General features: G+C 46.8%; 1 long non-coding RNA gene across 1 annotated transcript; it reads left to right on the top strand.

The window, feature by feature from the left end:
• Positions 1–7371: 7371 nt before the first annotated feature.
• LOC107319534 (uncharacterized) lies at positions 7372–8575 on the top strand. The gene is made up of 2 exons (XR_001557842.3): positions 7372–7511; positions 8226–8575. It is a non-coding gene; the product is annotated as an uncharacterized LOC107319534 (long non-coding RNA).
• Positions 8576–9983: the final 1408 nt, after the last annotated feature.

The following is a 9983-nucleotide window of genomic DNA, read 5'->3' as shown; positions in this document are numbered from 1 at the left end:
AAGAAGCAAATGGGGAGCAGCTGCAGGAGGCCATGTTGGTGATGAAGCCCTATGAAGGACCAGAGGGGGCTGTACAGAGAACGCTGGAAGAAATTATCCCACCAGTGAGCTTCAGCAGTGCTTCAGCGGTTGGCTTTTCTCCCATATTGCAGTGATGGCTTTGTTTAATCTGGTGACTTGAAAAGAAATACAGGAGACAAGGGGAAGCTGAGGAGATAACTTGGTTTCTACTGGCTGGTGGGTCTGAAGATAGAAGATAAAGTGCAAGGACTGTTTTGTCTCTGCCTTCATGTTATTTCCTTACTGCACCTCCCAGTGCTTCTTGCCTTGGGAAGCTGGGTCATTTATCTTCATCTCTCCCCACTCACTGTGTTTCTGGGGGGAGGAGGAACATGGCCCTGTGCAAACAGGGCAAGGCGGTCAGTCGCTGTGCCAAAAGCACCTGTCCCTTTCCCCTCAATTGGAAAACCCCAGCACCATTGATGAGCTGTTGGAATCTTTCCCTGGGTGGTCCAGTCCTTCCCTTCCATCTCACCCTAATCCTCTGTTCTCTCCTCTGTGGTAGGAGATTCAGTTCCATCCTTCTCTTTTCTGACTCAGTCCAGTTCTGTCACTTTCACTGTATGATTTATTCTCATCCCTGCTTGGCTCCAGCATCTCCAGTCTTCCTAATGTGCCCACCCCCTTTCCTAGTTGTTCTCCCATGGTTTTTGCCCTGAACCTTGATTTCTCCCTTTATCCGTCGGCACCACAGGCATGGTGCAGTCCTTGTAGATGGTGCAGTGCAGGGGCTGCCTTCGATGCTGTTCCATATACCAAAGCAGACATTTTTAGCTGGAAACACCAGTGGAATCCCACTGCAGGACAGTGACAACATCCTGCCCCTCAGCACGTTGCATCTCACCACTTAGCCAGCAGCATGCAAGCCCCTGACATGCTGCAGACGTGGATGGATGTTTGCCCATTGGTTGCAGCATGGGTGTCCCAGAGGCTGTTAATAGGGGACAGAGCTGGGAGGTCAAGCTGGGAGGCAGTTGAGGTAAACCAGCGCCACACTGAAGGATGTGGCTTTCCTCTGGAAATGAGAAAAAAGCTCTCCCCACATACAAACCAAATTTTAGGGCACATTAGGAGTAAATAACACTTGGATGGAATGAGCTGGGGAAGCAAAGCCAGCATGATTAGCTGGTAAATGGTTGGAGGGAATTAGTTAATTGAGGCTTTGATTCTGTCCTTTGAGAAGAAAACAAATGAGAAAATGTCTTATTAGAGGAGATGAGTTGTCTTAATCTTTGGCTTGCCATTCCTGTTCTCTCTGTTGGATGCCTTTTATCTGAAGTGATTTGGGTATGGCTAAGTGTTACCAGACAGACACTGTGTTAGACTTGGCCTGACAGTGTCTAATGGCATCTCAGGACATCTCAGAATTACCCAGTAAAATTACACCAGTGGAGAGAAGCCTTTATATGTGATACAGCCTGGTGCATGGATGCATTGCTTACTCCAGAGTATGAGTGAGGCTATGGGTCTCTTCTGATTGTAAATTTACTGAGGTGGACTTGCTGGTAGGCGTATTCTGACTTAAATCACAGTATCTGCTGAAGGCAGAATGCGTCTTTTTCATACACTCATATACTTAAATAGGCAGCAATTCTGTGGTTTTGCTCACAGTAGCCAAGTAGCTCTGCCTCATCAATAAAGGATACCCCAAAAGGTTCCGTTTGGGGGAAGGAACCAGCTGGTCCCTCCACCCTTTGTCCACCAGCTGTGCTGGGGGTGGACATGGAGAGCCCATTGCTGAGATGCGTGTCGTACGGTGCCTCATGACCCATAGAGCTGTGCTCAGCAGAGTGTCTCATCTGCTCTGAATTATAAACCAAGTTGTTTCTAATCCCATGGTTTTAGCCAAACTCACCACGGCTCAAATTTTTACCCGAGGAAAAACATAAAACATAAAAGTCATAACTACAGAAGCCATATTCAGATGGATGGAGGCCAACCTCAGGGTGTTCTTAATCGGGTTGTACTAAGGAAAATCCCAGAGCAGGAATTTTCTTGTTCCCTATCTACTTGTCCACAAGCATTCCAAGATGCCAGCTCAGAACAGAGCTGAGGAGTCTCAACCCTGCTGTTATTCCAAAGCATGGTAGATGGAGGCTGAGAAGCAAGGTGTGAGAGGCAATTATAAACCCCCAGCTTGGAGGCCAGTCGTGACTTTTATGATCTCATTTCCTCATCCATATACAAATGTTTGGCCAAAGCCCAATCTCTGCAAACTAGCTTTGTTCACTGCTGGTTTTAATTAGCAGGAACAGTCCAGTGCTATGTTCCCAATATGCGAATGACAAAGTATCAGTCTCAGTCTCTGGCAGTTTTCTCTTCTTCACCCTGTCAGAGGGCCTCTTCTGAGCCCCAAACCAGCCCCTTGATCTCTGCTTCCAGGAAACCTTTATAAAATTCATACCAGATTCTTGAGCAAGAACCAAATGTTTCAGCCAAAGCGTTTTCCTTTTTCTTTTCTCTTTTCTCTTCTTTTCTTTTCTTTTCTTTTCTTTTCTTTTCTTTTCTTTTCTTTTCTTTTCTTTTCTTTTCTTTTCTTTTCTTTTCTTTTCTTTTCTTTTCTTTTCTTTTCTTTTCTTTTCTTTTCTTTTCTTTTTCTTTTCTTTTTCTTTTCTTTTCTTCTCTTTTCTTCTCTTTCCTTTTCTTCTCTTTTCTTTCCTTCTCTTTTCTTTCCTTCTCTTTTCTTTCCTTCTCTTTCCTTCTCTTTTCTTTTCTCTGCCATGATGCCTAATGGGGCTGAGCACATGCTGGTTTGCTTTGCAGGTGCCCACCTCACACGCTGTGGTCAGTAAGTGAAGGAAGCTATAAAAATGTCCTGCAGTGCAGGACACGGTGCAAGTGCAACGCTCTAGCAGCCCTTTTTTGCACTTTCTTGCTGTTGTGATGTATGCCAGCATCAGCATGCATCACCCTGACCCAGAACCCTGCCTGAGCACCCACCGGCAAAGGCTCTTCAGCTCCTGAAATAGGCTTTCTCCAGGCCTTAGTTAACTTCCTGATTAATGCAGCAGCATTAATTATTCATCAAACCACCAATAAGGCAATTAAATTTCTCTCCCTTTGAAGGTAGCTCTACTTATTTCTGTAGTGAGAGAAAAGGAGGAGGCTGAAGAAATGACTACAGGTGTGCAGAGAGACTCCGCTGCTGCTCTTGTACTGCGCCTGAAAAGCCTGTCTTTTATGGAGGTGTCAATAACAATCTCACTCACTTTTAAGAAAAACAAGTGCCTTTAACCATTTAAACCCATTTAAACACAGGGCTTTTGTGCTTTCATTAAAGACATTAAGCAGAGGGAAAAGGTCCCGGCTGCCCATCAGCCTCCCGCTGGGCAGGGGTCAGCAGGGGCCAGCACGGGTCATGAGTGCAGTGCCACCCTCCTGACCCCAGCCCGTGACAAACCCGTGCATGAAGCCCAGGCTGGAAGCTGCAGCCAGGGCTCAGCCCCCACTGCAGGGAGCACCATGTGATGGACCCACCTCTGGGTGATGCCCTGCCCCATCTCATGTGCCACATCCCAGAACAGTTGCAGTGGCATTTGCCTGGCTCTTGAAGCACTGGTTGCACCGGCTTTGTCCCTTCACATGCTGGGGCAGCTTTGTGCAGCCCACCGGGGTCACAGGGATGTGGGATGCAGGAGAGCAGGAACTTGGGTGCAGCCATTCAGCCCCCAACCCCAGTAATGAACCTTCTGGGCACCAGCTCTGAGCAGCCCAGCACTGAACCACTCCTGTTGGTGCTCATGAACCACTAAGGAGATTATGTGTCATGTAAAACAGATGTGTAATATGTCAGAAAACAAAGCCATTTCCCTTTGAAATACATGAACACAGTATCTGCACTTGTCTACCAGTACCATCTCACAGTAGTTGATGCCCAGGGATGCAGTGGAGATTATCGTACGTACATTCCATGCCAAACATCAGCATGACAGGGCTATAGCAAACGCCATTCCCACTGTCCCCAGAGAATTCTGCAGGTGCAGGAAAGGTGCTGCTGCAGTTAAAGCAGACGTGCCCTCCTGGAGCACCTGCTAGAGGCTGCAGCATCCTGAGAGCCACACCATTGGCAGCCACAGCTGCAGGGCTCTCCATGGAGTTGATAATGGTTGTTTGGAAACCAGAAGGCACCACAAAGAGCCACAAAACCAGAGAAAACTGTTGTCAAGGGAGGAGAGACCCATCCAGTCAGACCAAGAAAGGTGAGATACTATTTGAATTTTGTGCCTGAGCACTTTCATGGGGAAGAAGCCTCAGCTACACCCAGTCTCTTTCATGTGGGAGGGGATACAGAGCCAGAATCTTAGGCTGCAACATGAAGCCAAGGAAGTTCAGCACAGCCCATGGTTTTGGCATTGGGTCTGGTGAGCCTTGGGGCAAACTGCCCCCAGCAGAGGCTTCTTTGTCTCAGATGCTGTAATAGTCTCTTTTTCAGAATAGGCTTTAATCAACACAAGCCATTAATCTTAATTCTGGGGTAATTAAGCTTAATACAGGGTAACTGTGTGAAAATGAGTGGGCTGGGATGTACGGGAAGTCAGATGGGGTAATTCTCCCTGGCCGGACAGTATGCAAACCAGCACTGTATCCTGATGCAAGCCCAAGGTTTGCTGTTCAGCACTGGAAGAAAGCGTGGCTTGCCCTAATAAGCAAGTCTGAAGCGACTGAAGAGGGCAGACTGTGCTGCAGGTGTTACCCTTGTGAACAGCAGTTTAATGGTAAGGAAATTAGGAAACAGACGAGTTTAGGATCTGTCTCCTTACTAAGTATGAATAAGTATGAATCACCTTTCTACCATCAGCATCTGAATTCAGATTTGTATTAATTTCCATCAGCCAAGAGTTTGGCAGTGAGGGGCTTTATTGTGACCTTTTCCAATGCAATTCAAGTGCCTCTACTGTTTGTGATAACTGCAGCGGCAACACAGACCTCATCTGTATTCCCCTTCCCCTCGCTCTGATCAAATCCTTCATTCATACTTCTACCATGCTCGGGTTTCTTGCCCAGCTCAGCTCTGAGTAAGTAGCTGTATGATAACAAAACAGTGCTGTCTTTGTTCTTGAGAAGCAGAGAAATGAGGATGTATAATCTTGAAAGGAGGAAGCTCACAATGAGAAGAAAGCCGCGCACACGCACTGTTGTGCTCAGGCACCAGCTGGATTGAATTTAGCACTGCTGTTCAGGGAAAGAGCAAAGAAAACAAATTCATTATTTTGTTTTACCTCCTCCTAAATGACCCAAAGCCAATCAGAGCTGATGGTGTTTCTGTGGAGTTCCGGTTAAACTGATGACATTCATCTGCTTTTGTGCTTTTACCTTATTGGCTGCGTTTGGCTCTTCTGTTACCTCTTTGCATTTGTGCTCTCTGTCCACTCTTCCTGCCACGATTGAGTTCTTCCTTTTGGGCAGCGTCAGCTCTTGGATCACTGTTCCATCAGCAAACCATCCCCAGAGCTGTGCTTCCCCAAGGGAACCTTCTGTACTTCCTACATCACGTGGGCCCACCCATACAGCCCAGTCGAGCAGCGTGCTACAAGGAAGCCTCCATAGTGGGATGGGATGGGGCGCCAGATCTCCTCTCTGGCTCTCAGATTCTCTTTCATTGGTGGCCGCCTCATGATGGATGAAGCCACCTTCTTCAGGGTCCTTTGGTCCTCCTTGCTGCAACAAGGTGGTTTCCCTGTGCATTCCCATCAGTGCAGTTGTGACACTGGAATTCATTACAACTGTTACGACTGCAGGAAATAAACAGCAGGAGCCGATGGGCTTCCTGGGAACAGAAATCCTGTCTCTCTCTCTCTCTCTGAACATCCTCAATAATTACAATCACATGAGGAAACACAGGAAGGAAGTTTAAAAATGCCAAAGGCTTGGGGCAGAACTGCCTTAGCACAGGAGTGAGCCCTTTCTGGTAGGTGGCTGCAGCATGGTGGGCCTGCTGCAGCTGGAAGGGACCCCCTGGTGCCCCTCTCTTCAGGAGCTACTGAAGCAAACTGGTAGCAATTTGCTGACTTAGGGAGGTGACATGTGGCGTCTCCCACAAGGACTAAGACCTATGGTAACATCTTATATTTACCTGACAGTGTCTCATACCATGTTTGCTCCCTGAGAAAATAGCACATTGCCCTAAAAAGCCCCCTGAAATGTGCTCCAGCTACCACTCAGCCACAGACACACACATGGTACTTGAAATTGCCAATGCAAATGAGTGTTGGCTTAAAAAGTTCCTTGTCTGTAGTGATAAATAGAAACAGACAGCTCCAAAACATGCAAAGATGCACAATCATCCTGACAGGGGGTAGTTAATCAGGCATTACAAACCCAGGACAGAGTCCAGGCAGGGATTAAAGTTGTTTCTTAGTAAAGCGACCGAGCTCACATGTGAGTGCTGATAATACCCCTTTTTGACCTGGAATTGAAGTCAGAAAAGCAATGTTTTCCTGTTACTCCATGAATATACCACTATTTGGTAAACATCACTATTATTTCTTTAATAATGTGGAAGCTGTGGTCTGGGATCTGGAGCTGCCAACCAGAACAGGAGTAAAATGAGAAGACACACAGTCTGCTCTGATCCAGCCCATTGCTCCCCCAAGTAGGGACAGAAACCAGGGCTGACCATTGCTTCTGACGGCACATGGCTTGTCAGGGCTTGATGCCAAAACCCCACCGTGTTATCAGTGCCAGGACCGTGCTTTTGCTACTTCATCTTAACCAGTTCTAACAGCAATAAGGCGTGTGGGTTTAAGCTCGAGCAGTCTGTTTGGGTTTGACACCCGGATTGTGCCACCTTTATACCCCAGCAGTGATCTGGTTGTTGACCTCTGGGCTAAAGCTCAATCCCACAAAGGCCGTACCTCCACCCTATGTTTTGTGTGGGCCCCCTCACATCACACGGAGGTAGCTATTGCATGGCACAGCAAAGGGCTAGGCAGGCCAGAAGGAGCAAAACCACCTTGCAAGTGACGGTGGTGAATACAGATCAGTGCGATCATCTGCCTCATGCTTCATAGCGGAGCTGTACAGATGTAAGAGCCTGGGATTAACAGGATCCCGAGCTCCTCACTGAAGGGATTTAAGGATAGGTTTGAGCTGTGATCAATCTGCAGAGGCTCAAGCACAGGGCAGCTGCCCTTGTGCCCAGTGACCGCTTTCCTGCTCTGAATGCCAGCTGCTTTCCCTTCCCACCAGGATGCCTCTGCTCAGCCCTGGCAAGGCCTCCCCTGCCCAGCCAAGCTGGTGCTCACCATGGTTTGTTGGATCCTTGTGGGCTGATTACTCAAGTAGAACTGTTAAGAGCAATGGGATGACTGCCAGGTCTGCAGGAAGCATTGCCAGGATTACACCTCCAGCTTCACTTGGTCACCATCACAGCTTGGACTTGTTGGTCCTTCCCCTCACACAGCAGGATGATCTTGTTCCCAAGCTCTGTCAAGCAGATCTGGTGGGAAGGGGTAAGTTCTTTCTGTAGCGAATTTCAACAGTCTTGTAGCTTGGTTTTTGTACTGTGCTGAGAGCATGATAGCAGGTCAGTCAATTGGCTTTGATATTGGAGACCTTCCTGTCCTGCAATCCATGCCTTTTGGCTGTGATCTGCTATATTTCCATGGCAGTCTGTGTGAGCACAGGTGTTTGAATGATCTTGGCCAGTCAGTTGCTCTGTGACACTTCAAGAAATGGAGAAATACAGCAAGTCTACTCCTTACCTCCAAGGACTCTTAGGCAGCAATGATGGCTGGCTGGAGAGAGCCAGTGCAGGGCCTCCTGCTTCCTAATTTTGTAACTGACCTAAACTCCAGTTATTTCACTGCTTATTCAGCACAGGAAGGCGATATATAGGGATATTTCTTGATTTTCAGGGTGACAGTCTTTTCTCTATCCTTGCATTATGCTAAGAAGATAAAAGCTGGAAGCAATATTTGCAGATGGACAGACCAATAAATCAAGGAAGGTAAATATGTTTGCCAGGAAACCACCTTACTGCTTATACATGGCAAACAGACCTGTGAAATTAAAGGGTGGAGGCTTGTGCAGACAGATGAAGAGGCTGCTGGGCAAAATCAGAGGGATAAACAGAAGTTCAGGCAGTGTCTGACAGCCTGTTTCTCCTTGTGCTGATGGACTACAGTATCTGCTCCTTGTTAATAAGTGCTCTTTATTGTCATCAGAGGTTCAAGCCAGACAGAAGGTGTGTGCTGAAAGCTGACCAGCTGCAAACATGGCCATTCTCCAAAAAGAAATCGCTGCCTTCTCCTTCAAGAGTTAAACATGGATCAGCGCAGTCCCTATTTTTAGCAGCCCCGACATTCACTAGCAGCCTGTTTTGACTGTAACTTTTTGCAATAATTTTTCTGTCACTGGAGAAAAGTGAAATTCCTGTGCTGACCCAAAGCCTGCAGGACATTTGCAGTGCGTCCTGCTTTGCTCGCTGCCTTTTCCAACATTTCTGTCTGGTTGAGATAGAGCCTGTTAAAACCTTTCCAAAATTTCCAAAAAATTAAAACTCCTTGGAAGCTTGGCCTTGGTTGTCTTTGAAGAAAGGGGGCTATAGGTGCAGGCAGTGAGCCATGCCAGCACTGAACAAGATAGCAATGCTTGGAGCAGTTTGCCCTCTGATGGCCAGTTGGAGCTTGCTGCTCCTGCCCTCGTGCTGAGACAGGAAAATCGATGGCTCCAGTGCACAGTTTAGTGCATTGTGCTCCTCACTTGTCTTGTTATTCCATTTCAAGGATTATCTTTGGGTCTTGCCAGAGCACAGATCTATCATGGAGTGTGGGATGCTCTGCCACATCGTGCTTCCTTTTGGTTTCTTGGGAATATTGTGGGCCTGTTCTGTATTTCACAAGTCTGGTCACTTGGTTGTGGTCTGTTGAGATTTTTGCCTGAGTTACAAAAGACCTTGAGCTGCTATACCTCACTGTGTGCACCAGGCAAGCATCTGCATGCTGAAGCACGGTTAGACACAAACATCTACTGCTGTGCTCCTGCTGCAAAATGGCTCCTCCATTCTGGAACCAAGTCCCACTCAGATCCCGTGCTGTTGGTATGGCCACTCCCAATGATCACCTTTCATCAGGGACAAGTAGGAACTGGTTTTGTATGGGGAATATCGCTATTCCTTCTGGAAGATGAAAAAGGATTAAGAGAGAAATGCAAGAACAGTAGAAAATAATCTTGTTTTTGTCAACATTTTTCATGGTAAAGCAAATGAGAAAGTACAAACTCCTGTCTTCCTCAGTCCTTTTTTTGAAGGACTTTGATTTCCTTTGCCTTAAAGTTTAAGATATTCAGATAGAAGAGGCTCCATATTCAGTGCCATCCCAGTAACAACCATCTGTGAAGCTCATACTGCTTCTCCCCTTCTTCCATCTTTTGCAAAACTGTTCTGCTGCTTTTCTCTTTCAGTTTTCTGGTATTTATCCCCCCAATAACTGCAGCAGACTTCTAGACATGATGTGCACCACAGCAATCCTCCCTGCACAACCTGGAACGTACAGTGTCCCCAGCACTGCTCTCAGGAAGACAAACCTCGAAAATCTGGGCCCTGTTAACTCGCCATTAACACCAGCAATTTCCGGAGATGATTTTCTTCGTTTTTGAAGGGCCGGTATTTACTGTGCTTTGTCTATTGTGGCAAACATGGAAAGCCAGATGATTCTGCTGACAGCATGTCCATTGAAGTCTCTGGTTCGTGGGAGGTTTTGATCATTTCCTCTCTACCAGATAAAAGAAATGCCGGGTAGGAGAAGCAAGACCATGGCTGGGTGGACATTTTGAATATCTTATTTAATTTACTAGATAATAATCACATTTATGTAACATCTTTTTTCAATTTTCTCATTATCACAAACCGAAATGATAATTTACTTATTTAATGCCCTTCTGCACCATTTCACAGTGAGACATACAGGAAGGAAAGTCATGTA

The sequence above is a fragment of the Coturnix japonica genome, chromosome 15 (assembly GCF_054131305.1).
Source record: "Coturnix japonica strain WE chromosome 15, WE-NBRP24, whole genome shotgun sequence".
Taxonomy (NCBI): Eukaryota; Metazoa; Chordata; class Aves; order Galliformes; family Phasianidae; genus Coturnix; species Coturnix japonica.
This window is presented reverse-complemented; position numbering and strand designations above follow the sequence as displayed.